At 45.4% G+C, this 27,186-nt stretch overlaps 1 protein-coding gene across 3 annotated transcripts in view; it reads right to left on the bottom strand.

The window, feature by feature from the left end:
* LOC134209513 (bifunctional heparan sulfate N-deacetylase/N-sulfotransferase) overlaps positions 1-27,186 on the bottom strand; it is a 612,835-nt gene that overhangs the window by 354,925 nt on the left and 230,724 nt on the right. The window lies entirely within an intron of this gene.

Below are 27,186 nucleotides of genomic sequence, written 5' to 3'. Positions count from 1 at the left end.
CTCAAGAGGCCTGGAAGCCTCCTCTCAAGAGGCTCGGAAGCCTCCTCTCAAGAGGCTGGAAGCCTCCTCTCAAGAGGCTCCGAAGCCTCCTCTCAAGAGGCTCCGAAGCCTCCTCTCAAGAGGCTCCGAAGCCTCCTCTCAAGAGGCTCAGAAGCCTCCTCTCAAGAGGCTCGGAAGCCTCCTCTCAAGAGGCTCAGAAGCCTCCTCTCAAGAGGCTCGGAAGCCTCCTCTCAAGAGGCTCAGGAAGCCTCCTCCTCAAGAGGCTCAGGAAGCCTCCTCTCAAGAGGCTCAGAAGCCTCCTCTCAAGAGGCTCAGAAGCCTCCTCTCAAGAGGCTCAGAAGCCTCCTCTCAAGAGGCTCGGAAGCCTCCTCTCAAGAGGCTCAGGCCTCCTCTCAAGAGGCTCAGAAGCCTCCTCTCAAGAGGCTCAGAAGCCTCCTCTCAAGAGGCTCAGAAGCCTCCTCTCAAGAGGCTCAGGCCTCCTCTCAAGAGGCTCAGAAGCCTCCTCTCAAGAGGCTCGGAAGCCTCCTCTCAGAGGCTCAGGAAGCCTCCTCTCAAGAGGCTCAGAAGCCTCCTCTCAAGAGGCTCAAGCCTCCTCTCAAGAGGCTGGAAGCCTCCTCTCAAGAGGCTCAGAAGCCTCCTCTCAAGAGGCTCAGAAGCCTCCTCTCAAGAGGCTCGGAAGCCTCCTCTCAAGAGGCTCAGAAGCCTCCTCTCAAGAGGCTCAGAAGCCTCCTCTCAAGAGCTCAGAAGCCTCCTCTCAAGAGGCTCAGAAGCCTCCTCTCAAGAGGCTCAGAAGCCTCCTCTCAAGAGGCCTCAAGCCTCCTCTCAAGAGGCTCAGGAAGCCTCCTCTCAAGAGGCCTGGAAGCCTCCTCTCAAGAGGCTCAGAGCCTTCTCTCAAGAGGCTCGGAAGCCTCCTCTCAAGAGGCTCGGAAGCCTCCTCTCAAAAGGCTTGGAAGCCTCCTCTCAAGAGGCTCGGAAGCCTCCTCTCAAGAGGCTCGGAAGCCTCCTCTCAAGAGGCTCGAAAGCCTCCTCTCAAGAGGCTCGAAAGCCTCCTCTCAAGAGGCTCGGAAGCCTCCTCTCAAGAGGCTCGGAAGCCTCCTCTCAAGAGGCTCGGAAGCCTCCTCTCAAGAGGCTCGGAAGCCTCCTATCAAGAGGCTCGGAAGCCTCCTCTCAAGAGGCTCGGAAGCCTCCTCTCAAGAGGCTCGGAAGCCTCCTCTCAAGAGGCTCGGAAGCCTCCTTTCAAGAGCTTTTCTAGAGGCTCTAAAGCCTCTTTTCAATAGGCGCAAAAGCCTCCTTTCAAGAGGCCCCGAAGCCTCTTTCCAAGAGGCTTGGAAGGATCCTTTCAAGAGGCTCGGAAGCCTCCTCCCAAGAGGCTCGGAAGCCTTCTTTCAAGAGGCTCGGAAGCCTTCTTTCAAGAGGCTCGGAAGCCTCTCTTCAAGAGGCTTAGAAGCCTCTAATAAAAAGGCGCGGAAGCCTACTCTAAAGGGACTCAAAAGCTTAAAAGAGCTTCCCTTCAAAGGGCTCGGAATTATGTTTTCAAGAGGATTGGAAGCCTACTTTCGAGAGGGGGTACCTCAAATCATGCAAAAGTTCGAAGGGGTACCTCTCAAGAAAAAGGTTGAGAACCGCTGGGTTAGGGGTAAGTGAAAAAAAATGAGCTAAAGTTTTTGCTCTTTTGGTGAGCACACACACACACACACACACACACACACACACACACACTCGACGCCTCCAAGGTAGTCAAGTTAGGGAGCGTCAAGGTGGGGTGGTCGGTATGCCCTGTGGGCATATACGAGCAACCCGAAGTTTGCTTCAAGTGCCTGGAACCGGGGCACAAGCAATGGGACTGCAAAGGCCCTGACAGAAGCAAGCTCTGTCGACGCTGCGGATTGGAGGGACATAAGGCACAATGCTGCACGAACCCTCCCAACTGTTTGATTTGTTCCAGCAAAGCTGTGAACAGCAAGCACCCCATGGGGAGTTCGAAGTGCCCGGCGTTTAAGCGTGCTGCAAAATCACAGTGCAGGTAACGCAGCTAGACCTGAACCACTGTGATGCAGCCCAGCAACTGCTGTGTCAGACAGTTGCTGAATGAGGGACGGATATCGCCATCATAGCAGATCCTTACCGGGTACCCGCCAGGAACGGTAATTGGGTCACCGATGAGTCTAAAATGGCGGCGATATGGACAACGTGGAAGCATCCAGTTCAAGAGTTGGTGTCTTCGACACACGAGGGCTTCGTCATTGCCAAAATCAACGGGGTCTTCTTCTGCAGCTGCTATGCGCCTCCTCGATGGTCGATCGAGCAGTTCGGTCGAATGCTAGATTGTTTGACGGCTAACTTGATGGGGCGTAGGCCGGTGGTGATAGCGGGGGACTTCAACGCTTGGGCCGTGGAATGGGGAAGCCGATCCACGAATCAACGGGGCAAATCCTGCTGGAATCACTGGCCATGTTGGATGTGGACTTGGCTAATGTCGGTACCAAAAATACCTACAGCTGGAACGGTGCCGAGTCGATTATCGACGTTACGTTCTGGAGCCCTGGCCAAACGAGTAGTTCGAACTGGAGGGTAGATGATGGCTACACTCACAGCGACCACCTGGCGGTTCGCTACAGTATCGACTATACGACCAGCATTCAGCGGACGGAAGAAGGGCGAGGCCTAGTCCTCGTATGTGGAAGACATCATACTTCGACGACGAGGTGTTTAAGGAAGCGCTCCGCCGCGAGCACAATACTCTCGGTCTGAGTGGCGAGCAGCTGGTAACAGTACTCTCGCGTGCATGCGATGCCACCATGCCTAGGAAAGTCCACCCTAGGAATGGGAGACCACCGGCTTACTGGTGGACTCAAGCAATTGCGAACCTGCGCCGCGCCTGCCTACGGGCAAGGAGGCGGATGCAGCGAGCACGCACAGAAGAGGAGCGTGTTGAACGACGGGTGGCGTTCGTGGCTGCTAGAGCCGCTCTGAAGACTGAGATTAGATCAAGCAAAAAGCCTGCTTCGAGGGCCTGTGTCAAAGTGCCAACGCGAATCCATGGGGTGACGCCTATAGGGTCGTAATGGCCAAGACACGTGGGGCGATGGCCCCTACAGAGCGGTCTCCAGAGATGCTGGAGAGGATCATCGCGGGGCTCTTCCCACGTCACGACCCAAGCCCCTGGCCTCCCTTCGTGGAGCTGCCAGGAGCCAGGGTGGTCGACGAGGGAAGAGTAACTGTGGCGGAACTTGCGGGGATTGCACAGTCCCTTAGTGTAGGTAAGGCGCCTGGACCGGATGGTATTCCGAACCTGGCCATTAAAGCGGCCATTGCCGAGGCTCCCGAGATGTTCAGATCTGTCATGCAGAGATGCCTGGACGAGGGAGTCTTCCCTGATGCATGGAAAAGGCAGAGCTTGGTCCTATTGCCAAAGGCGGGAAAACCCCCGGGGGATCCGTCGGCATATAGACCAATATGCCTGCTTGATACGGCAGGGAAGGTACTCGAGAAGATCATCCTCAACATGTTGTTGATACGCACGGAGGTGCGGATGGTCTATCGAGTAACCAGTTTGGCTTCCGAAAGGGTAAGTCGACCGTAGACGCTATCTTGTCGATTACCAAATCCGCGGAGATAGCTATCCAGCGTAAGAGGAGGGGAGTTCGCTATAGTGCAGTAGTGACTCTCGACGTGATGAATGCTTTCAATAGTGCCAGTTGGGCAGCTATTGCAGATGCGCTCCTGCGTCTTGGAATTCTCGAGTACCTGTACAAGATTCTCGGAAGCTACTTCCAGAATCGAGTACTGGTATACGACACGGAGGCGGGTCGGAAGTGCGTTGACATAACCTCAGGGGTTCCGCAAGGTTCCATACTGGGTCCGGTGTTATGGAACGTCATGTATGACGGTGTCTTGAGGTTGAAGTTCCCGGTGGGCGTGGTAATCGTCGGCTTCGCTGACGATATTACGCTGGAGGTCTACGGCGAATCGATCGAAGAGGTGGAGTTGACTGCAGCCCACTCGATCGCAATTGTGGAGGAGTGGATGAGTTCCAGGAAGTTAGAACTGGCTCACCACAAGACTGAGGTGGTTGTTGTTAACAACCGAAAGTCGGAGCAGCAAGCGGTGATAAGGGCAGGCAACTGCACGATCACCTCTGAACGCTCCATCAAACTCTTGGCGGTAATAATCGACGATAAGCTCACCTTTGGTAGCCACGTCAATTACGCCTGCAAGCGTGCCTCCACAGCTATAGTGGCATTGTCCCGGATGATGTCCAATAGCTCTGCGGTTTATGCCAGCAAGCGCAAGCTTCTGGCTAGCGTTGCTCTGTCCATACTGAGGTATGGGGGCCAGCAGGGCACGGCCCTGCGTATTAACTGCTACAGAACGAAGTTAGAAAGTACGTATAGGCTCATGTGCCTAAGAGTTGCGAGCGCGTACCGTACCGTGTCGCACGATGCACTCTGCGTCATCACCGGTATGATGCCTATTGACATCGTTATCGGTGAAGACATAGAGTGCTTTGAAATGCGCGGCACGAGAGGCATCCGCAGGACTGTCAGGTTGGCCTCAATGGTCAAATGGCAGCGTGCGTGGGACAGTTCCACTAAGGGTAGATGGACACATAGGTTGATACCGGAGATAGGTACGTGGGTCAAGAGGCGCCATGGAAATCACTTTCCACCTGACCCAGGTCCTTACAGGCCATGGTTGCTTCAGACAGTACCTACACCGGTTCGGACACTCGGCCTCGCCTGAGTGTCCGGTGTGCGTTGGTTTAGAGGAAACGGCGGAACACGTGTTGTTCGTGTGCCCGCGTTTTCGCACAATGCGTGACCACATGCTTGCCACATGTGGTCTGGACACTACCGGACAACCTAGTTCGGAGGATGTGTAAAGATGAAGTTGGCTGGAACGCCGTTTTATCGGCTATCGTCCAAATCGTCTCGGAGCTACACAGAAGGTGGCGCGTGGACTCGAGGGATGGCTAGTTCACGCGCAAATAAGAGGTGGTCCAAGGGTTCGGAGTCGGCTTCATGGGTCATACCGGTGCCCTGTGGTCGAACTCGATCCTTTTATCGAACAAGTGGCCGCGTGAAAAACAACATGGTATCGTCGCTTTCGCGAGCCCGAGGACGGAAAGGGGTCCTCGTCAAGGCTGGGGCAGGCGTAGGCACCGCGTCGGCAAGTCCCTCTGTGTGCTGGCGAATAGGCCCTATCGCAGAAAGGTCAATTTGGGGTGCACGCGGCATCATCATTCTTGATACCAGTCGTGCAGAGGGAAGCAGGCGCGAAGTCGACCCTGCCCACCTTCCGAGGACATAGGGCGTGGTAAGGCCACCTGGAAAGCCGGCAATGCGCTGGCACGATACCATGGTGTTCTTCTAAAAAAGCGAGTCACGATGTTCGATGCTGCAAGGACACGCAGCTAACCTCGAGGGTGCGTTATGCACTGGCCCCTTTGAAGCATTACTTTCTGGTTGTACCGAAGGGACGATGGGCAGCGGCAATGGAAACGGTTTAGCTGGTCAGGGATGCAGTCCTGCCTCCCTCATTGGAGGTGGCCCCTAACCCAGCACTTCCTGGTCAACCCAGGATGTCTGTTGAGCAGATTCCCCCTCCATTGTTTAGGAAGAAAAAAAAAACACACACACACACTCGGAGCAGCAGGGACGGAGCAGCAGAGTGATAATTTCAGGTGTCTGTAAGCAGATTTGCCTTCACCCCTATATAAAAAAAAAAAACACTCGGGGGCAGCAGGGACTTTGTCCAAGGGCTTGACGACCCCTCCCCATGGCCACAGCGAGTTAGACCGTGACCATCGCCCCTAACCCCTAATCCCAAGGCGTCAAGCGACCCGTGCCGAGGAGATGCATGGCCAGGGGGTGAAATAATAAGCTAGGCCTTTAACGGAGCCTGTGGGGTACCTGGGCACCCTCCACAGTAATTGTCCCTTATCGCGTCATGCTGGGCTCTGGCGTGGTGGACCTCTTTTCCCGAGCAACTCGTGAGACCAAAATGGAAAACCAAGTCAATTCTTCAATTAGTGGTAGTAGTGTAGGCGACAACTCCTTCGCAAGAGGTGGGTTGTTCAGGTCTCCGCCTAGGAGGCCAGAGGCAATAGTCGGCAGCTCAGTGCGTAGCGTCAGCGTGGGTGGCGACGGAACAGCTGGACGCCATCATCGACTTTGCGTCATTGAAGCATAATATCAGTAAGGACCTCAAGAGGAGCTTGCTAAAACTTCGAAAGTCGATGTTGGACGCCAAGCTGGAGAGGGCGGTCGGGACGGCCAAGTCTAAACCCGTGAAATCCGTGGAGTCGAGGTCTACCCAGACTGAGGCCCAAGGATTCGCGGACTCGGGCAAGGTCGAATCGACCGAGGGCGTGCCAGCGAAGACGGTGGTGCCAAAGTCTACCCAGACTGAGGCTCAAGTATTCGCGGGCACGTCGGGGGTGACTGCTCCAACGGAGCAGACACAAAAACGGGGGAGACAGTCTCCAGGGGATGAGCTCCCTGGGGGCCGCTCCAAAACGCGGAGGGTTACTACCCCGAACAAGGGTAGTGGGGCTGGGATGCTGAACCCCGGACAGGTACCTCCAAAATCGGGGGAGGAAGGACCTGGAAAGGTCCGTCCACCTAGGAAAGATGGTGGTAACGGATTACGGCAGGCTGAGAGCTCTCAGCCGCCTCAGACCAGGGAAATAGAGAGGGATGACGCCTCCTGGACCCTGGTCAAGAACAAGAGGAAACCGAAGACGTCAAGGGCCGAAAAGGAGGCCCAGGCGAATGAGGGTAGCAAGAAGTCTAGGCTTGGCGCCAATCGCTCCAGGGGCGATGCCCTAGTCATCAAGACGGACGAGGCTAAGTACTCGGACGTCTTGAAGGCGATGAGGAGTGACGTCTAGCTCGGTGAACTCGGCGCCGACGTACGTCGAATAAGACGCACCCGGACGGGCGAGATGATCCTCGAGCTGAAGCGGGGAGTCTCGCAAAAGGGCACCGCCTACAAGAAGATGGCGGAGGAAGTCCAAGGCGAGACGGACAAGGTGAGGGCACTCACGACGGAGGTGAATCTAAGGGTTAAAAACCTGGACGAGATCACCGGAGTCGAAGAGCTCGTCACGGCACTGCGGTGACAGTGTGAAGTGGAGACGCCCACCGCAACCGTTCGGCTACGGAAAGGTCTGGCAGGGACACAGGTAGCATTGGTTCGGCTATCTGCAGCGGACGCCTTCAAGGTAGTCATGTTAGGGAGCGTCAAGGTGGGATGGTCGGTATGCCCTGTGGGCATATACGAGCAACCCGAAGTTTGCTTCAAGTGCCTGGAACCGGGGCACAAGCAATGGGACTGCAAAGGCCCTGACAGAAGCAAGTTCTGTCGACGCTGCGGATTGGAGGGACATAAGGCACAATGCTGCACGTACCCTCCCAACTGTTTGATTTGTGCCAGTAAAGCTGCGAACAGCAAGCACCCCATAGGGGGTTTGAAGTGCCCGGCGTTTAATCGTGCTGCAAAATCATAGTGCAGGTGACGCAGCTATACCCTAACCACTGTAATGCAGCCCAGCAACTGCTGTGTCAGACAGTTGCTGAATGGGGGACGGATATCGCCATCATAGCATATCCTTACCGGGTACCCGCCAAGAACGGTAATTGGTCCACCGATGGGTCTAAAATGGCGGCGATATGGACAACGGGGAAATACCCAGTCCGGTCCCTTTTGGGTTATTTTCGGTAATTCATGAGGTCGTATCGGTCCATTGTTGGTCATCTCCGATCACCGTTTTATTTTACATCAATGTTGGAAACTGAGACGCACAACTGCCCAAAGTCCCCCATCACAATTGAGCCATTCCATTCAATGACCAGCACCCGTTCTGTGTTTGATGTCGGTGAAGAGGTCTTCCAAAAACCATATTCGGAAGAATCAAACCCTATTGTTTACATAGAGTCACCGGGGGACGCACACTTGCACACTTTTTGTAAATTTCATTAATCTTTCATTTGAAATTCCTTCCGAAAGATATGCCATTGTAATTGATTTGAAATTCTATATAGCATGATCGCCAATTAAAAATTCAATAAAGCTTCATTTTTACATTCCATTTTTGTCAATTTCAGGAATTCATTTGGCATTCCATTTATTGTGGCTTTCAATTTATGATTCTTTTGGCATTCGATTTCACATTTAATTAGGCAAGAAAAATCGTATTGAAACTTCAATTCCGCTCTTTTTCAACATAATTGTGCCATCATGAAGCGAATTTTGACACGGTGTTTCCCCATTTAGCTCGAGAACAAAACGCATTTCGGAAAGACATTCGGAAACGGCAGCAACAATGGAGACGGGTGGTTGTTCAACTGGAAGTGCGTTCGGGCTACGCGCGTCAAATAATTATTTCCACCTGCTTGGCGACGGCAATGCGTAATCAATCGTGTGCGTTTTCATAATTTTAATTGAAATTTCTGATAAATTAATCACAATGAGGCTTTGCACAGCACAAACGTGAGAGCCCATGGAGACGACGACGACGGGTACCGATATTCATAATAATTTCGAATGGGAATTCCGAGTGGCATCTATTAATGAGCGCGTAGCCGTGATAAATATGTGCGTGCAAATTGCAGTGCTCCATATTTTGAAGTTGGGTATTTTTTCTGTTCCGAGCCAAAGGGCCTGGGATATCGAGGTACAGGTGGTGGGTCGGAAAATCTGCTTCCTGACCTGGTGGCTCATGTTTCAAACATAAATGGGTTTGGATTCCGCTGCGGTTGGCCACACAAATTATGCTTCCCATTGAGTGTCCACCGGTGGCAATCACTCCAGTGTGGGTGTCAGATCTGTGGGTCAGTGCATTCAGAGCATGCCCCAGTGGCCATTCACTTGTTTGATACGATTTAACGAGGTGGTGTGAACAAAAAATGCAATTGAGTTCGGATAACTGTTAAAATGATTAGAGGTCTCTTTAATATCAGTTTCATATTCTACACACACAATGGATATCATTAAAGGTTGAATCTAAAATAATAGACATGAAGTCAATAAGGCAATAAAATATATTGATACTATTAACATCGATTTGCTCGATTCAATTTGAAATCAAACCCAATCAAATCTAATCCAAGGATAATTGAAAACTAAATGCTACTAGAATTTATTTCAAATAGTATTCAATTCCAATCCAAACCTAGCCGAAACCAATGCAAATGTTACATAAATTCTATGATTCAAATAATTCAATCCAATCACATTTTAATTTCCAATTAAAATTCAAAATTAAATATAAAACAAATAACAATCAAATTCAAATATAATTCATAATCAAACCGAAAAGCAAATTTCAAAATAGAGCCGACATTAAAGCACTGTTTGCTTTATCCTGTGCAAAACAAAATCCAAATTAAAAAAAGAGTAACACCTTTCAATTAGGGGCCTTCCTTGGCCGTGCGGTAAGATGCGCGTCTACAAAGCAAGACCATGCTCAAGGTGACTGGGTTCGATTCCCGGTCCCGTTTAAGAAATTGTTGGTTTAGAAATTTTCTTGACTACTCTGGGCATAAATGTACCATCGTGTTAGCCTTATGATAAACCGATGCAAAAATGGAAACTAGGCTCAGAAACCTCGCCGTTAACAACTGTGGAAGTGCTTAATGAACACTAAGCTGCGAGACGGCAATGTCGGGTGATGTAATGCCAACAACAAGAAGAAGAACACCTTCCGATTAGAATCGTTCTATAACAAAATCCTGCTCCATGCCGCACATAATTTACGCATCGTTACCCCTGCAGAATGGAACAACGGTCGTGCCGGCACCGTATAATCCAAAAATCAGCAGTAATTTGTCAAAACAAGATTTCTTTCACGGTCCTTTCGATCCACCACCGCAAGCCATCCATGTAGCTGCTGTACACCGTTACGAAGCCGTTGTCGCTGTAATTCCAGTACCGCATCATTCAATTCTTGTAAGGTACGGCGACACAGAAAGTTGGAAGGCAAATACAAATTACCACCCATTTCGACGAGAAAGCACGGTTCCGTTCCGTACACGGTAAGTTAGCAATATTGACGGTAAGCCTGTACGCAACCTCTATAGCCATGGCTGGCAGCCAGAAGCGAGTGCGTCCATCAGTAAAGTCGTCTTTGTCGACACTGCCGTCGTCGTTCTCCCATCGACAGATTGGTGAAACAAGATTGCGTTCATGGTAAACGAATTTTCTCGGTAGGCTTTTCGCTGACGAAAATCGAGTTTCTGACCTTTCTTTTCGCCCACGGAAAGGATAAAGTGCCATACAGTAAGCTCTGATTAATCCACGTTACATTGCGCTGAGACAGTTTACGATGGCGTAATTTAGAAAGCACTATTATCCAAAAAGTGGATTCAGCACAGTTTCCCGGGTGCGGGATCGCTACTAGTAGCGCAAAAGTGCGGACGATGATTGATAATCGCTCCTAAAGCTAAGCTTCCATAGTAGAACAACCAGCGTCGTCGTCGTCTTCGAGAGTTCTCTCCTGGGACGACTAGCAGGAAAAAAAGCCTACCGGTGCTGTTGGCTTTGTGAGGACGACCCGATGCGATGCTCTCCATGCTACTTCAACCGCGATGAACCAGACCAGCCCAAATCCGGGCTGAAATCCTAACCTAATCGTAATAATTGATGGCTCTTGAAGCTGTTGAAAAATGCGGCGAGTGAAGCGGGATGGGCAATGGGAAGACTTCTTGCTGAATTTTTTTTCTCCAATTCTCTGGCAGGACGGTCTCGACCCGGTCGTGCCACTTACATAAATCAAATTTTCCAAACGACCTCTACTTACCGGACTGAACCGTGTAGCCAACGGTCGGTTGTCATAAAACTCCGCATTAATCGGTACACTCTGATGGTCTTCCACTGAAAACGAAGACCCGATGGCAGCGTGAATGAAGTGAGTGATGGGATATTCTCGTGGAAATTATTATGATCGTGCTGACAGTTGCTCTTCGTTGTGCTGAAAGCAGATGGCATGCATGAATAAGCACAAATGAAAGCAGATTGGCCATCCAAATATTAGTTCGACTCATGAAACTGAACATGCTTATTTTGTTAATAACGTTTGGATGACGACGCTTGTAGGCGATACAACGAGCGATTGGCAAAATTCCTGTAAGGTGTAGGCGTTTAGAACAAATGAATCAGAACTTTGTGTAAGCGTTAGATTACGATTGAATAAGACACTAAATTCCATATAAAGCTTGCAGAATGACTGAAAATTAAGACAAAAACTTTCTGTTCATTAGATAAATTTATGAAGAGCAAATAAACTTGACTTGACCAGAAATAGCGAAACAGCACAGAAAGTATAAAAATTCACAGAATCAATAACGACGCCGTTCGAGTCCTTACTATCAACGATGAGAAAACGTCGCAAAAATGCACTATAAGCAGAGAAAGTTGTCATTCGGACATAATTTCCCGCAGAAATGCAGACAAATTTCCCGTGAAAATTCAAGAGAGTTGTCCCAGTAAACTTGTCAAGATACTCGAAACATTCCCTAATGAAATTTTAAAGAACTTACCGTGAACATTCAAAAAACTTTATTGTGGATGTTCAAAACACAACTAGGGGAACTCCTAAAAAGTTGTTCGTGATAATTGTAGAGAATATCACATGAACATTTCATAGAATTACCCTCTGGAAGACACAAACAATTTCTCATGAAAACTCCAGAAAGTTTCATGTGATTTTTCGTGGTACTTCCAGAGAGTTTTCTGAAAAAATACAAACAATTTGCCGTGGAAATCGCAAACAATATCACGGAGAAAACATTAACGAGGAATCAGCTTTTCAATCCGAAGTTTTTAGAATGGCCTTTTGAGCTCTGTCCCAATATTTCGGCAGGTTGGTGTTGCTTTTCATCAGGGATAACATGACGAATGAAACATATCAGTTTTACGATATGAAAATTTTAATTTATGAAACATGTCACAAAAGCAAGTATGCGGGTGGAGAAGACGGTGTGTGGCGGCGAAGAATGAACCACGAGCTGGCACAGCTCTACGACGAACCCAGTATCCAGAAGGTAGCTGAAGCCGGAAGAGTATCTCTTTTAAAAACTGGTTGATGTCATCTTTGATCTATAGAACCAATTTGGATATGTCTTCAATAACTGTTCAGTTTCAGGTCATCTAAGAATTTACTGGAGTATAGGATCAAGAGTCTACGCGCGTAACCAAAGGACTATCAACCAGTTTCAAATATATTACATGCACATTGGGCTTCTTAGAATAGTCTGTGTTCACAGTATATGTTCTGGATCTCCAAAAACTCCTGGAGTAAGGTCTCAGCCATCCAAAATAAGATCTTAAGGTCTGCTAGCGTAACCAAAGGTCTATTGTGAAAATTCAAAAACGGTACATGCTCTTTTTGGTCCTTAGCATATAATGCTTTCACAGTATATGTTCCGGGTAATCCAATAAATCTTAGCCATGACCTCTTTTTAAAACATGTTTGCATTCCAAGTAGTTATTGTTGTTGTCATTGATTCCAGGTGGTCTACGAACTCCATATAGTCAAGGTCTGTGGATCAACCTCAGTAATGGAGGGAGTTATTGAAGAGTACTTAAACTAGTTGCGTGACCCCTTCTTGGTATATGTTTGTATTCCAAGTAGTTCTCCCAAGTAGCACATGCAACATCTTCCTAACAGCACCTTGTTTCTATTCAGTTTCATTAAAGGCATTGGAAAAACATCAAAGCACGAAAAAGTTGCATCAAGATGTCAAAAAAGTTCGAATTCTGATCAATGCTTCATTAAAATTGCATTGCAGTACGTGTTTGACATTTGGAAACAAACAAACAAAGAATACTGCACTTCATGTTGCAAACACGAAACAAAATCATCAAGTTGCATATTTTTTACCATGTGACTTCAATGCGGCTTTCAAAATTTAATTGTTTGTTTTAATTAAGTTGCAGATAAGTTGAATGCGTCTTCATGTTTAATTAAGCATCGTTCGACGTTTTGAAAACTTACATTGGTGCAATCGAGTAACAGAAAACCTGAGTACAAAACTTCATAACCGTATGGTTTTTATGGTGAGTCAACATGCAGTCCCTTTGAAGTGTTGAATGGTGCTGTGGTAGAGTGAAGGACTATTAATCGCAATATCCATAAATCGAATCCAGTTTGTCCAGTGTTTTGCAACAATATTGCAATTCTACTGCAATCGAAGGATGTTTCGGTAGGTTCCACCTCTTGCGCTTTTCAGATTGCAAGAGAGTTATATTTGATGGCACATACGCAAAGATTGTTTCTTTCCGAATAGTTACAACACAATGAAATGTTCAGTAGTGAAACAATTTGTGCTGCTTGGGCTTGTTGTTGTCCTGGGCTCCATGTAGTCTACGAACTCCATAGAGTCAAGGTCTTCGGATCAATCTCTGTCATGGAGGCAGTTATCGAAGAATTAACAAGTTGTGTGACCTCTACTTAAAACATGTTTGCATTCCAAGTTGTTCTTGTTATTGTCATTGATGCCAGGTAGTCTACGAACTCCATATAGTCAAGGTATGTGGATCAACCTCCGTAATGGATATGGATATTGAAGAATAAACAATTTGTGTGACGCCTTCTTGATATATGTTTGCATTCCAAGTATTTCTTGTTGTTGTCATCGGTTCCAGGTAGTCTTAGAACTCCATAGGTTCAAGGTCTGTGAATCAACCTCAGTAATGGAGGGAGTTATTGAAGAATAAACAAGTTTTTTTTCCAAGTTCGTTTATTTGGTAGGCTCAGGCGTGTATAACACTTTACGGAGCCAAGTTTCTTCGTGATATGTACAATCGACATAATCTTATTATTAAATTAGTAAGAGAGGGAAATAAGCCAACGTACTCGTGGTGACTCGAGGTTAGGTTTACAATGTTTAACCTTCTGTCTGTGCTCAAAAAAACTTACGTTGTCTGTGCTCTGGGGTCAAATTGACCCCAAATTGAAATTGCTATAACTTTTTTAATGTTTGGCCGATTTTGAATTTTTGGGGCTGTATCGAAAGATAATTTAATCATCTTTCAGGTCGTTACCTAAGATTGACTATAGGTGGGCGGGTACATCGCGGGGAGGGGTTTTAGTGAACAAAGGTACAAAACCAGTGATTTTTCATGAAAATTTTATTTATATCCGAAAATCCTACCCATTTTGAACTGCACCTTTTTAAAAAAAGGTTATGCAGGAAGGCGTGTGCTTTGGCATGAGGCGTTGATAAGTTTAGAACTTGGCTGCCAGGTGGTGGTATATTTGAACTCATTATTTTAGACTACTCAAGTAATTCCGATATATAGAATTCTCCTCAGTGTAAATATTCTTATCGCACAAATTTAAAATTTAGTCAAATGGCGTCTTAATCAAAGGTCGTCTAGTGGGAATGGACTGTCTTGTGACGGAAGTAATAATTGAAAATTTTTCTAATAGGCGGAAAATTGACTGATCTTTGGTTACGTATGTAGACCCAAAGGCCTTAATTCTAGGGTTTTCTTGGATGACCTAAAACATATTCTATGAACACATTCTATTATTTGCAGCATCATTGGAGCAGGTTGAATACAAAAAAACTTTTGATGAGCTCTACCACAACATTCATGTTTGTCAAAAATGCTACAAACCAAAATACATCGAATCTCACATGGAACAATATACTCAAATATAACAGCTCGCTAGCGCCGCATCTTGGAAGAAGTGCTCATTATATTAAGCACCGCTTTGTAATTTTGAACATCCTGAACAATGTTGCCGAATATAACTTGGGTGTAGGTATGAGGGATCTTAAGCTAAAGCAATATTTCAAACATGCAAGAATATTGCAAATACACTAGCGCCGCCTATTTGTAAATTTCCTAATTATTTATTCCGTCCCATGGCAGTCCATTCCTACCAGACGAACTTTGTCAAAGACGTCATCTTAAAAAATTTCAAATTTCTGCGATAAGAATATTTACAATGAGGAAAATTCCATATATCGGAATTACTTGAGTAGTCTAAAATAATGAGTTCAAATATACCCCCACCCAGCGATCAAGCTCTAAACTAATTAATGCCTCATGTCAAAGCACACGCCTTTCCGCATAACATTTTTGAAAAGTCGCAGTTCAAAATGGGTAGGATATTCAGATATAAGTAAAATAAGCATGAAAAATCACTGTTTTTGTACCCTTTTTTACGACAACCCCTCCCCGCGATGTACCCGCCCACCTATAGTCAATCTTTGGTAACGACCTGAAAGATGATTAATTTATCTTTCGAAACAGTCCCAAAAATTCAGAATCGGCCAAACATTAAAAAAGTTATAGCAATTTCAATTTGGGGTCAATTTGACCCCAGAGCACAGACAACGTAAGTTTTTTGAAAAAAGTACACTGTAGCGCATATTTTCAAGATTTTTCGAACAAATTTGCACCTACGAGACAGATCTCGGCGAGTTTTAACAAACTACCAAAAATTAGGAGAATCGGTTGAAAACAAAAAAAATGGCAGCCACTCAAAGTGGCCTGGGGTCATATTGACCCCAGAGCACAGACAAAAGGTTAAGAATGGACGGGGATTATGATTCGGGGAATCAGGTAATCATCATAATCAAGGAATTTCAGCAGCTCATCCGGTCATTTGGCGTCGGGGACGATGTGATGGGTCGTCGTGCTCGAAGAATGATTCGAATGGGAGCATCTTCCGGACGGCCAGAGCTACGGCGCACTTTGAAGAAAAAGAAAAAAACAAAAGTATTAGACTACTATGTCAGAGGAACAAAGAAAACTATAAATGGCTTGCATATAGACCACATCACGATTCCCCAAAACACCTCTTATCTCCTGGAAGAGTCGTTTACCTCGGGCCACTAGTGTATCCTGAACAAAAAAGTTATGTGACGCCTTCTTGGTATATGTTTGTATTCCAAGTAGTTCTTGTTGTTGTCATTGGTTCCAGGTAGTCTACGAACTCCATATAGTCAAGGTCTGTGGATCAACCTAAGTAATGGAGGCAGTTATTGAAGAAAAAACCCAGATTAATCCACCTAACGGTGATAGTGCCTTTCTCGCGCAAAAAGGTAATAAATGTAGCCTTTACGCTTACACCTCGATGATGTACAAGAAAGGCAAAACAGTTACACCGTCTAATGTTATGATAGAAAATTTACACTAGTAGACGACAGATGGCGCTGCCAAAAGCTTCTCGAATTTCCTATGTTCGAATTTTGACTTTCGGACAATTTCATAGTACTATGAAACTGAACGAAGAGCATACTTACGCCTAAATGCGTGCAACACGAGCATCTTTATAGTGCGATGAAACTCTTAATGGGAAGCCACGGATAAAATATTCATAGATGCATAGATTATTGTTCTATGTGACTATGTCTCATCACTATTTTAATATTATCTATTTTTTGCAATTTGCAATTATTATGAAATTCAATAGTGATCAACAGCGTTTTAGTCTCTGTCGGATGCAACTTGTTGCAAGAAAATCGGTTAAGAGTTTCTATGTGAAAATTTGGCTAATGTTTTTTATGGCATTTTGTGCACACACACACGCACACACATACACACACACACACGCACACACGGACAGACAGACATTTGTTCAGCTCATCGAGCTGAGTCGAATGGTATATAACACTATGGGTCTCCGGGACTTTTATCAAAAGTTCGAATTTGGAGTGAAATGATAGCCTTTCGGTACAACTTAGTTGTACGAGAAAGGCAAAACGAGTTGTGTGACCCCTTCTTGGTATATGTTTGTATTCCAAAATTCCAAAATTGTCGTGGCTTTCAAGTAGCCTACGAACTCCATATAGTTATGGTTTTCAGATCAATCGCCGGAATGGAGGCAGTTATCGAAGAATAAACGAGTTGCGTGACAACTTCTTGGCAAATGTTTGTATTCCAAGTAGTTCTTGTTGTTTTCGTGGACGTCCACGAACTCTATGGATTCAAGGTCTGTGGATTAATCTCCATAATGGAGGCAGTTATTAAAGAATAAACAAGATGTGTGACCCCTTCTTGGTATATGTTTGTATTTCATGTAGTTCTTGTTGTTGTCGTGAATTCCAGATAGTCTACGAACTCCATACAGTCAAGGTCTTTGGATCAATCTCCGTTATGCAGGCAGTTATCGAAGAATAAACAAGTTGCGTTACCCCGTCTTGGCATATGTTTGTATTCCAAGTAGTTCTTGTTGTTGTCTTGGGCTCCAGTATATGAACTCCATAGAGTCAAGGTTTGTGGATCAACCTCCTTAATGGAGGCAGTTATTTGGGAATAAACAAGCTGTGAGACCCCTTCTTGGTATATGTTTGTATTTGAAATAGCTATTTTTATAGTCGTGAGCTCGGCAATGAAGGCAATTATTGAACTTTACAAACCTTTTGTGACCCCTTCTTGGTACAGTAATATCCCGATCTTATCACCCCCTTGGTGAATTTTGGGTGTTAAAGTAGAGAATGTGACAAAATCGGAAGTTTTTACTTCAAATTTATTTGTTTGGCAAATATGACTTGGAAAGGCAAAAAACGTGAATGGAACCCGTAATTTATTGTCGAAGAGACTTACAAACTTCTAGAAAGGTACTCATTCAGTGAACGATCACATCTCGATCGGACAAGTCGCATTTGTTCACTCGCGGTATATTTTTTACAGTTTTGTGTTTGATCGAAAACAGTTTTTTCTGATCAAAATGTCGAGTGAAGTCAAAGTGACGAATACGCTGGCCTTTGTGTTTCCTGCAAATGCCACACCACCTGCAGTAGCAGATATGGTTCGATTTATTAAATCGCTCAACGGTGACCGATCAGCTATGGAAGCTGCATACAAGATCTCGGATGAGAAATCCGTTTTCATTCGCTTCAAGAGCGAGGAAGCAATGAAATTCGTGTTTGCGAACAATGAGGAATCGCTTCCTTTTCATTACACAAATGGAAATAAAGTGATAGTACGTATGTCGGTTGCGGGAAGCACTCGATATGTGCGTGTATTTGATATTCCACCCGAAGTATCGGATGCCGATTTGGTAGCAGTTCTATCAACATATGGTAGGATAAAGCGCGTGGTACGAGAACGGTTCCCTGCTGAGTTTGAACTCGAGATGTTTACCGGCGTTCGTGGTTTTCACATGGAAATCGAAAAAGTGATTCCAGACATACTGTTCTTCCTGGAAATCGTACGTACTTTGTACGTAAGACGCTCCGATCGAATAGAGTTCGCCGCCGTACCAAACTGACTATCTACAAAACGCTTATAAGACCGGTAGTTCTCTACGGGCACGAGACCTGGACGATGCTCGTGGAGGACCAACGCGCACTGGGAGTTTTTGAAAGGAAATTGTTGCGTACCATCTATGGTGGGGTGCAGATGGCGGACGGTACGTGGAGGAGGCGAATGAACCACGAGTTGCATCAGCTGTTGGGAGAACCATCCATCGTTCACACCGCGAAAATCGAAAGAATGTCGGACAGTAATCCGGTGAAAATGGTTCTCGACAACGATCCGACGGGAACGAGAAGGCGAGGTGCACAGCGGGCAAGGTGGATCGATCAGGTGGAGGACGATTTGCGGACCCTCCACAGACTGCGTGGTTGGCGAAGTGCAGCCATGGACCGAGCTGAATGGCGAAGACTTTTATGTGCAGCACAGGCCACTCCGGCCTTAGTCTGAAAATAAATAAATAAAAAATTCTTATCGTCAAGGGCTCAAAATAGTCTACGAACTCCGTAAAGTCAAGGTCGGCAGATCAACATCCGTAGTTGAGGCAGTTGTTGAGAAATAGGCAAGTTGTGTGACCGCTTCTTGCTATATGATTGCAAGAGTAGTTCTTATTGTTGCCATTGATTCCATGTAGCCAACGAACTTCATACAGTTAAGAACTGCTGATCAACCTCCGTGAGGGAGCCAATAGTTGAAAAAAAATAACAAGTTGTGCAACCTCATCGGAGTGAATATATACATTCTAAGTAGTTTTTGCCATGGTACTAGGTAGTCTATGAACTCTAACAGAACTCTAACCATATTGAAATTAGATTAAAAACGCTCTAGTTATTTGTGTGAGCCTAGAAGTCTTATTTATTTATTATCAGACTAAGGCCGGAGTGGCCTGTGCTGCACATAAAAGTCTTCTCCATTCAGCTCGGTCCATGGCTGCACTTCGCCAACCACGCAGTCTGCGGAGGGTCCGCAAATCGTCCTCCACCTGATCGATCCACCTTGCCCGCTGTGCACCTCGCCTTCTTGTTCCCGTCGGATCGTTGTCGAGAACCATTTTCACCGGATTACTGTCCGACATTCTGGCTACGTGCCCGGCCCACCGCAGTCTTCCGATTTTCGCGGTGTGAACGATGGATGGTTCTCCCAACAGCTGATGCAACTCGTGGTTCATTCGCCTCTTCCACGTACCGTCCGCCATCTGCACCCCACCATAGATGGTACGCAACACTTTCCTTTCAAAAACTCCCAGTGCGCGTTGGTCCTCCACGAGCATCGTCCAGGTCTCGTGTCCGTAGAGGACTACCGCTCTAATGAGCGTTTTGTAGATTGTCAGTTTGGTACGGCGGCTAACTCTATTCGATCGGAGCGTCTTGCGGAGTCCAAAGTATGTACGATTTCCAGCCACTATACGTCTCCGAATTTCTCTGCTGGTATCATTTTCGGCAGTCACCAGTGAGCCCAAGTACACAAATTCTTCTACCACCTCGATTTCGTCACCACCGATGCCAACTCGCGGTGGGTGTCTCACATTGTCTTCTTTTGAACCTCTTCCTATCATGTACTTCGTCTTCGACGTGTTGATGACTAGTCCGATCCGCTTGGCTTCCCTCTTCAGTCTGATGTAGGCTTCCTCCATCTTCTCAAAGTTACGTGCCATAATATCTATGTCGTCGGCGAAGCCAAATAGCTGGACGGACTTATTGAAAATTGTACCACTCGTGTTAATCCTTGCTCTTCGTATTACCCCTTCCAAAGCGATGTTGAATAGCAGACTCGAAAGACCATCACCTTGCCGTAACCCTCTGCGGGTTTCGAAGGGACTTGAGAATGTCCCTGAAACTCGTCCATAAGCTGTTCTCGTCCATAATTTTCCATAGCTCTACGCGGTTTATTCTGTCCTATGCCGCCTTGAAATCAACGAACAGATGGTGCGTTGGGACCTGGTATTCACGGTATTTTTGAAGGATTTGCAATACAGTAAAGATCTGGTCCGTTGTCAAGCGGCCGTCAACGAAGTCGGCTTGATAACTTCCCACCATTCACTAATGGTGACAGACGTCGGAAGATGATCTGGGATATCACTTTATAGACGGCATTAAGGATGGTGATCGCTCGAAAGTTCTCACACTCCAGCACTCCAGAAAGGCGACAATCCCTTCCTTCCACTCCTCCGAAAGCTGTTCAGATTCTGACCATCAGTTTGTGCAGGTAAGTGGCTAGCTTTTCCGGGCCCATCTTGAGGAGCTCAGGTCCGATACCATCCTTACCAGCTGCTTTATTGGTCTGTAGCTGTTGGATGGCATCCTAAACTTCCCTCAAGGTGGGGGCTGGTTGGCTTCCATCGTCCGCTGAACTGACGTAGTCATCTCCTCCGCTACCTTGACTTTCACTGCCTGTACTCTCAGCGCCAAGCGTAATCCAAAAATTCCCTGAAGTATAGGCCTTAAGATCTACGCGTGTAACCAAAGGGCTGTTATCTATTTTTTAATGGTTCATGCTCTTTTTAATCCGTACGCCTGGAGCCGCTTTCAATAACCGTTCCGTTCCAGGTCATCCAAGAATTCCCTGAAGTATGGGTCTTACGGTCTACACGCGTAGCAAAAAAAAACAGTTATCTCTTTTAACAACCCTTTTTGATTTGAAGAGTCTAAGTGATGGAGTTTATACAAATTTTGAAAAAAATACTGTTATAAAGATATTAAAAAAATTAAAATGGTCATTCAAGAATTCCCTGTAGCACATGAGCCCATTAAATCCCAAGATGTCTCACAATCGGATTTTGGTGCTTTTCAAGTTTTGAATGGTGATTTTTATTAAAATAGGACGTATTCCACCGAAAATTGAGATTCTATGGTGCCGTTCCGAAAAAAATCTTCAATGTGTGTCGTCAATATCTGAATGACAAAACTCAAAAACTCAAAAATATTTACGCTATTAGACCAAGGAGTTCTTGAATGGCATTCAAACCTTGGAAATGATTATAAACCACCTAGTTTGCTTCTATGGACCAGAATCGGGGTGTTTCGCTAGAAGTCATAAGTGAGAAGTCACATTGTTACGCTGGTTGATCCGTAGGTCTATACTCCAAAGTGTTCTTGAATTACATACAAACCATGAAAAGAATAATAAAACAACCAGCATGCTGCTATGGACCAGAATCGTCCTATTTCACATTTCATATGGACCAGATTGGGGCTACTCCGTTAGAAGTCACATATAAAAAAACATAACGCTGGATGATCCGTAGGTTTATACTCGAAGCAGTTCTTAGATGATCTACAAACTTGTAAATTATAATAAACCACCCAGTGTGTTTCTACGGCTACTCCACTAAGAAATTACACATAAAAAGTGCATAGTTACGCTGGTTGACCCGTTGGTCTAGACTCCAGGAATTTCTTGGATGATCTACAAACTTGTGAATGATAATATTCCACCCAGCGTGTTTCTATAGACAATAATGGGGCTACTCTGCTAGAAGTCACCCATGAAACGTCCATCGTTACGTTGGTTGATCCGTAGGTCTATGCTCTAAGTAGTTTTTGGATGACTTACAAACCTTGGAAATGATTATTAACCACGCAGCGTGCTTCTAAGAACCAGTTCTAAGCGAGAAGTCCATCGTTACGCTGGTTGTTCCATAGGTCTATTCTCTAAGGAGTTTTTGGATGACCTACAAACTTGTAAACGATTATATCACCCAGCGTGTTTCTATGGGGGCTCCATTAGAAGTCACATATAAAAAGACCTCCGTTACGCTTGGTTGATCCGTAGGTCTATACTTCAAGGAGTTCTGTTATACTGCCTATAAGGCTGAGCTGGCCCTTATACACACAAATTCATGCAGATTTTGAAACCTTGTGCTTGAAATGACAGTATTGTAGTGCTGAATAATTCGACATTTTACATTTTAACATACAAATAATTTAATGAAACCTGACAAAAAACTCGTTTTGGTTTGTGTATGTGCACCACCTGATGGTGACTAAATTCCAAAACAAAATGCCCACTGAGTCAAACGTATGGGTCTAGAGAACCACTTAGTGAAAACCGCTTCTTGAAATATTGTGTCAAACCCGTGAAATCAGCATTACAAGTACTGTTCTATATACAGGACGCTGGGACTTTGAAGCATCTGTCCTATATTTAGGACGCTGGGATAATATGGATTAAGTTTTACACGCATAACCAGAAGTCTCTAATAACATTAAAAATGGTTGATGCCCGTAGACAAAAAAAGGATACACCTTCAACTATTGTGTTAGCTTACACCTAAACAGATAACACTGAATCAACAATGCTCATGCTCAATATGGGAAGACGAGGAATTGCCTGCTAACTGGATGGACGGCCTCATTTCCCCCCTTTTCAACACCCAAACCAAAAATTTCTGTCATGCTCTGCATAATTCGTTTTTATACAGTTTCTGCATATGAATAATGCAAGAAATGCATAAAAAAATCTGCAGGGTCTTGTATAATAAGTTTCATACATCATTTCAACTACCACATTCATCTTCCGCACTCTCCACTTCATGTAGCAACAAATAAAGAACAAGCGAAACATGCAAGAATCTCTCCATGCCGGTTTCGAACCCACACTCTTATAATATAATTACGTGTCTTACGAAAAATCAGCCGTGTGCAATATACACTTTGTTATTGTGGTAGTGAGCCACATAGCTGCTTTATTTCAGAAAATCGGTTCGTCTTGTTTGTCTGGTAGTGACTGGCAGCGCGGTCAACTTTGAGTGCACGGTTTCAGCGGAACGACGATTTTCCCCAGTTCTCGCATCAGTGTGAAGTGACATAAAAGTGACATCTGCCGGGTCGTCGTTGTCGAAGCGGATAGCAAACAAATGAGGTGTATTTTTTGGCCTGCTGCGGAATTGACCTCAGCTGGGCGTTCCGTTCGTGGCGGCCAAATTCGGAATAAAAGTTAGCGACGAAATTGCGACGGAGCTCTTGGAAACTGTTCTGTGGTTACGGATGCTGTAATATGCTGGTGATAACATCACGTACCGTATAACGCTGGCTTAGCGCTGGAAAGCAAAACAGGCGACGTTTTTATGCAGCAACAAGCGGGGGATGGCATAGTGAACAAAATGGACTGCGAATGCCAATGGCAACAAAAACGTGGGCTTAATTATGTAGGACAGTGAAATTTTGTGACGAAAAGGAAGTGCTGCAGATGATTAGTGGTGATGAGCAGACCGGATAAATGATTCTCTTTTAGGGAGCCGACGGACAGGAACAGTTGATTCATGCTCAATTTTGAATGCCGACGGTAATCTAGTTATCCGGCATTCTCTAGAAAGTGAACTCGACGCCGAAGGAACACAACAACACATCCCAAGTAACCAAAAGTTTCTTTGAAAGTAGGTTTTTTGTTTAATCAGCTTGACCGAACAGATTAAGCGAAAAACGAACTTTTGAAGAAACTTGGTTACTTGAGTGGGCTGCAAATTCCAATGTCGGTGGCCTTACAACTGTCACATCAATAGCAGAGTGGAAGCGAAGTGCAACACCATATGGAATACGCCGACGGAAGCAAGCCATCTTTACTGATAGTGGTCACAAAATTCTTCAGGTGTGCAGGTGTGGCGGAAAGCAGTACCACCGGAGGAAGCACGGCTAGTTCAGCAACAAGTTCGATTAATTTATTCAACCATTCAACCACCAATAAAGCAACAGGTAAGGCAAGATTGATCTGAAGACCAAAATTTACAGATACGGATGAAATTATATTTGTTTGGCTTAGTTCATTTTGTGTATACAGTGCAGTTGATGATTCATACTGCCTCATCACTAATGCAAACGCCTAGGTTTGTAAAACCAACATAAAGCACTGCAGCGGGTCTTGTTTTTTTAATGCACGAACTGTCACCTCAGTTTGTTTTGTTTTGTCCGTCTGCCTCACCACTACATATAACGTTCACGCGAAAGGAGTTATCACACATGCATACACAGTTTCTAAATCAGCACCAACACATACAACCATTAGATTTATTTTTTGTCACGAACACACATGTAGTCTTGAGTGACTAATACATGCAAAATGTCTCCAAAACACAAATCTCTTCCTTATACAACGTGCCGCAGTTCGAACATATGCAATTTTTGCATATGCCCAATTCTTATACAGTCACTGCATATGAATAATGCAGTATTGTATTAAAATCTAGCAGACTCTGGTTGGGTGAATGTAATGCGCTAATTGCCGAGGAATAACCCTCCATAATTCGCCGTACAAAATGTCCTGTATTCTGTTCAACGAATTGAGACCAGACGAATTGAAGATTTCTTCGTCGACGAATACCATACCAGGCAGGTTTTCGTGAGGGCCGATCAACAACGGATCGAATGATTACCCTGAGACGAAACCTTGATAAATTCCGGGAGAACAACTTGCAGACACATAATCTGTTAATTGATTTCAAAGCAGTGTGCGATTCAGTGAAATGAAATGAAGAAATCTGTAATCTGTTGCTGGCAATTAGGTAATAGGGAACGATATACCTACCAGACGGTATTTCCTTTCGTTAGTCAGAGCGTGGATGCATGTGGAGACGCGTGGTACATTATAAGTCAAAGTCACTGAAGATTAAAAAAATGCAGTTTCTCACACCTTCCTGTGTAAGTTCATTACTGCTCTAACCTAACTACCAGTTTATGGTCTAGTTTTATTAAACCTATCTCAAATATGACAAATATGATGGAATACCGAAAAAGCGTTTTACCCGGGAAGCCCCCTCCGTAAATAAAATTTCAGCTAAAATTACGATTGTTAGCAGCGCACAAATTTTGAAAAGTTGTCTTACTTTGTAAAACTGAAAATTACCCAAAATTTTGGTTGAAGGAGTTGAATAAAATAAAGCACGTTTTCGTAAGCCACAACCAAAGTTTGTATGACGAACGAATAATGTTCAACCCAGAAAATTAATCAAATGTAGCTTACTGCTGCTGAAAGCATCTTTGCTTGATTTCCTACCTATTCTGCTTTCATGGGCATAAGACCTTTATTTCTATATACGTTTTCTAGGTCCCTATTAGACAATCGCTCAAGTATTTAGTATTCAGTAGCCAGTACTTTAATGACGAATGCCAGATTCGTGGTATGCTTAGTCATTCATACTTGACCGACAATCAAAGCTATAATGTGCCCATTCAGTCGGATATCGAATAAGAGAAATACCCACTGCGACACAGAAACCGACTTGTAACTTCAAATGCTTCGATATGCTACAGCCACATTGCATTGCAGACAGATATTCCTTTGATTTCCAGCTTTCCCACTGAATACCAGTTGGTTGTTTCTTCTGATTACCGTCCAAGAAAATCTCATTTCACCTAGCGGAGAAATCCACAAAACCCGATCCCGAACAACGCTTGGCATATCCAAAACGATGCCCGTTCGTTCGATGATGGTAAAGTGGACTGGTGGTTTCCAAAAGCTTCTGTATCTCATTCGATGGGAAGGACCCACATGGTAGTTGTTGGCGGTTTTTGAGAGTCCGAGTCCGAGAGTTGCATCGCAGCGAGAAATGACGACGACGGATGAATGGACGATACTCTGCACAGAGCCCATAATTCAATATACGATCAAAATAAGTAGCGTACGATGCAAACATCGACGCGCGGACCCATTGGAAAGCGGGAGCAAGTCCAACGGTGCTGAATAAATTGAAAGCTTTGGTGAAACATGAGTGTGCGGTAATGCTTGTGCCGCTCCGTTCTTTCGCCTTCGTGTATATATTTGTATCCTGGGAAGTGGACGCAGAGCGTGGTGGTGGTGGAACACCGACCAGAACATACACGTCAATAATATGGGCACGGAAATGTGTATAAGCAAGCGAATAACATGCAAATAAACACACACGTAGCTCGCGAATGGGCGACGTCGGGGCGTGCGGTGGGGCGGAGCGACTGATGCCGCAGCAGAGAGCTATCCTTGTTGATTAAACTGGATGCTGCTGCTGGAGGGGGACACGCGACACGAACAATCGGTGCACTATTTGTCACAGAACTCGTTGACCGTATGTGACGCTACTGCTGCTTCTGGACGCGCTGGTCGGGAACCGTAACGGCCGAGGGTATCACGGAGTCCCCCATCTGACCGCACGATTTGGAATGGTTCGTTGGGTTCGAACAAGTGCATAAATATCAAATACGGGACGACAGCGATCGAATGCTGTTGAAGTTGCTGCCGTACGGAATCCGTGCGCGCAATGGAGAGGTACTTCCGTTCCGACCGGCGGAATATGCCTGGAGCTGGATTGGCCTTAACGGGCAATGGGAACGGCGGTGGTCGATGGACAAACGGGAGACCGCCGCTGGTAGTCCGATTGATGACTGCTGTCGATGGCATGTTAGGGATAATAGAGCGTGAATAAAGAAAAAAAACACACGCCGGGACCTGCACATGATGATCCAGCTTCCTACAAGGTTGGATTAGGAAAGGATGACATTTAAGAGCGGGACATGTTATGATGCTGTTACAGTGACGAACTATTATGGCATGGTGCATCATCAATAACGAGAATGAATTTGCGTTTTTTCTATGACATGCTTCCACAGCTTCAGAATACTGGTTAAAAAATGTTTGCAAAACACTTCATGTGCTTCCAATTTGATGCTCTGTCGAATATGGAATTATTATAGAAGACGACTACTTATGACACTACAGTCAGTTGAAAAGTTGAATGGAATGATAGTGCGTAAAGCTATGTCCATTTGGAATCCGGAATAATAAAACATCTGTAGCTAGGTTACGGATTGACATACAAATAAGGTTAATACCAGTGTTGCGAAACTCTTACTCGTGAGTAAAAAAATACTCACTCTTTACTCATTTTGTGAGTAGTACTCAGACCGTGAGCTACTCACTAAATACTCATACTCACGTAGTGAGTAGGATACCAAACTCACAGCGAGTATTACTCACGCAGTGAGTAACTCGCAGGTGAGTTTGGAT

This window comes from Armigeres subalbatus, chromosome 2 (genome assembly GCF_024139115.2).
Source record: "Armigeres subalbatus isolate Guangzhou_Male chromosome 2, GZ_Asu_2, whole genome shotgun sequence".
Lineage (NCBI taxonomy): Eukaryota > Metazoa > Arthropoda > Insecta > Diptera > Culicidae > Armigeres > Armigeres subalbatus.
Note: the sequence above shows the minus strand (reverse complement) of the source record. Positions and strands in the feature narration are given on the sequence as shown.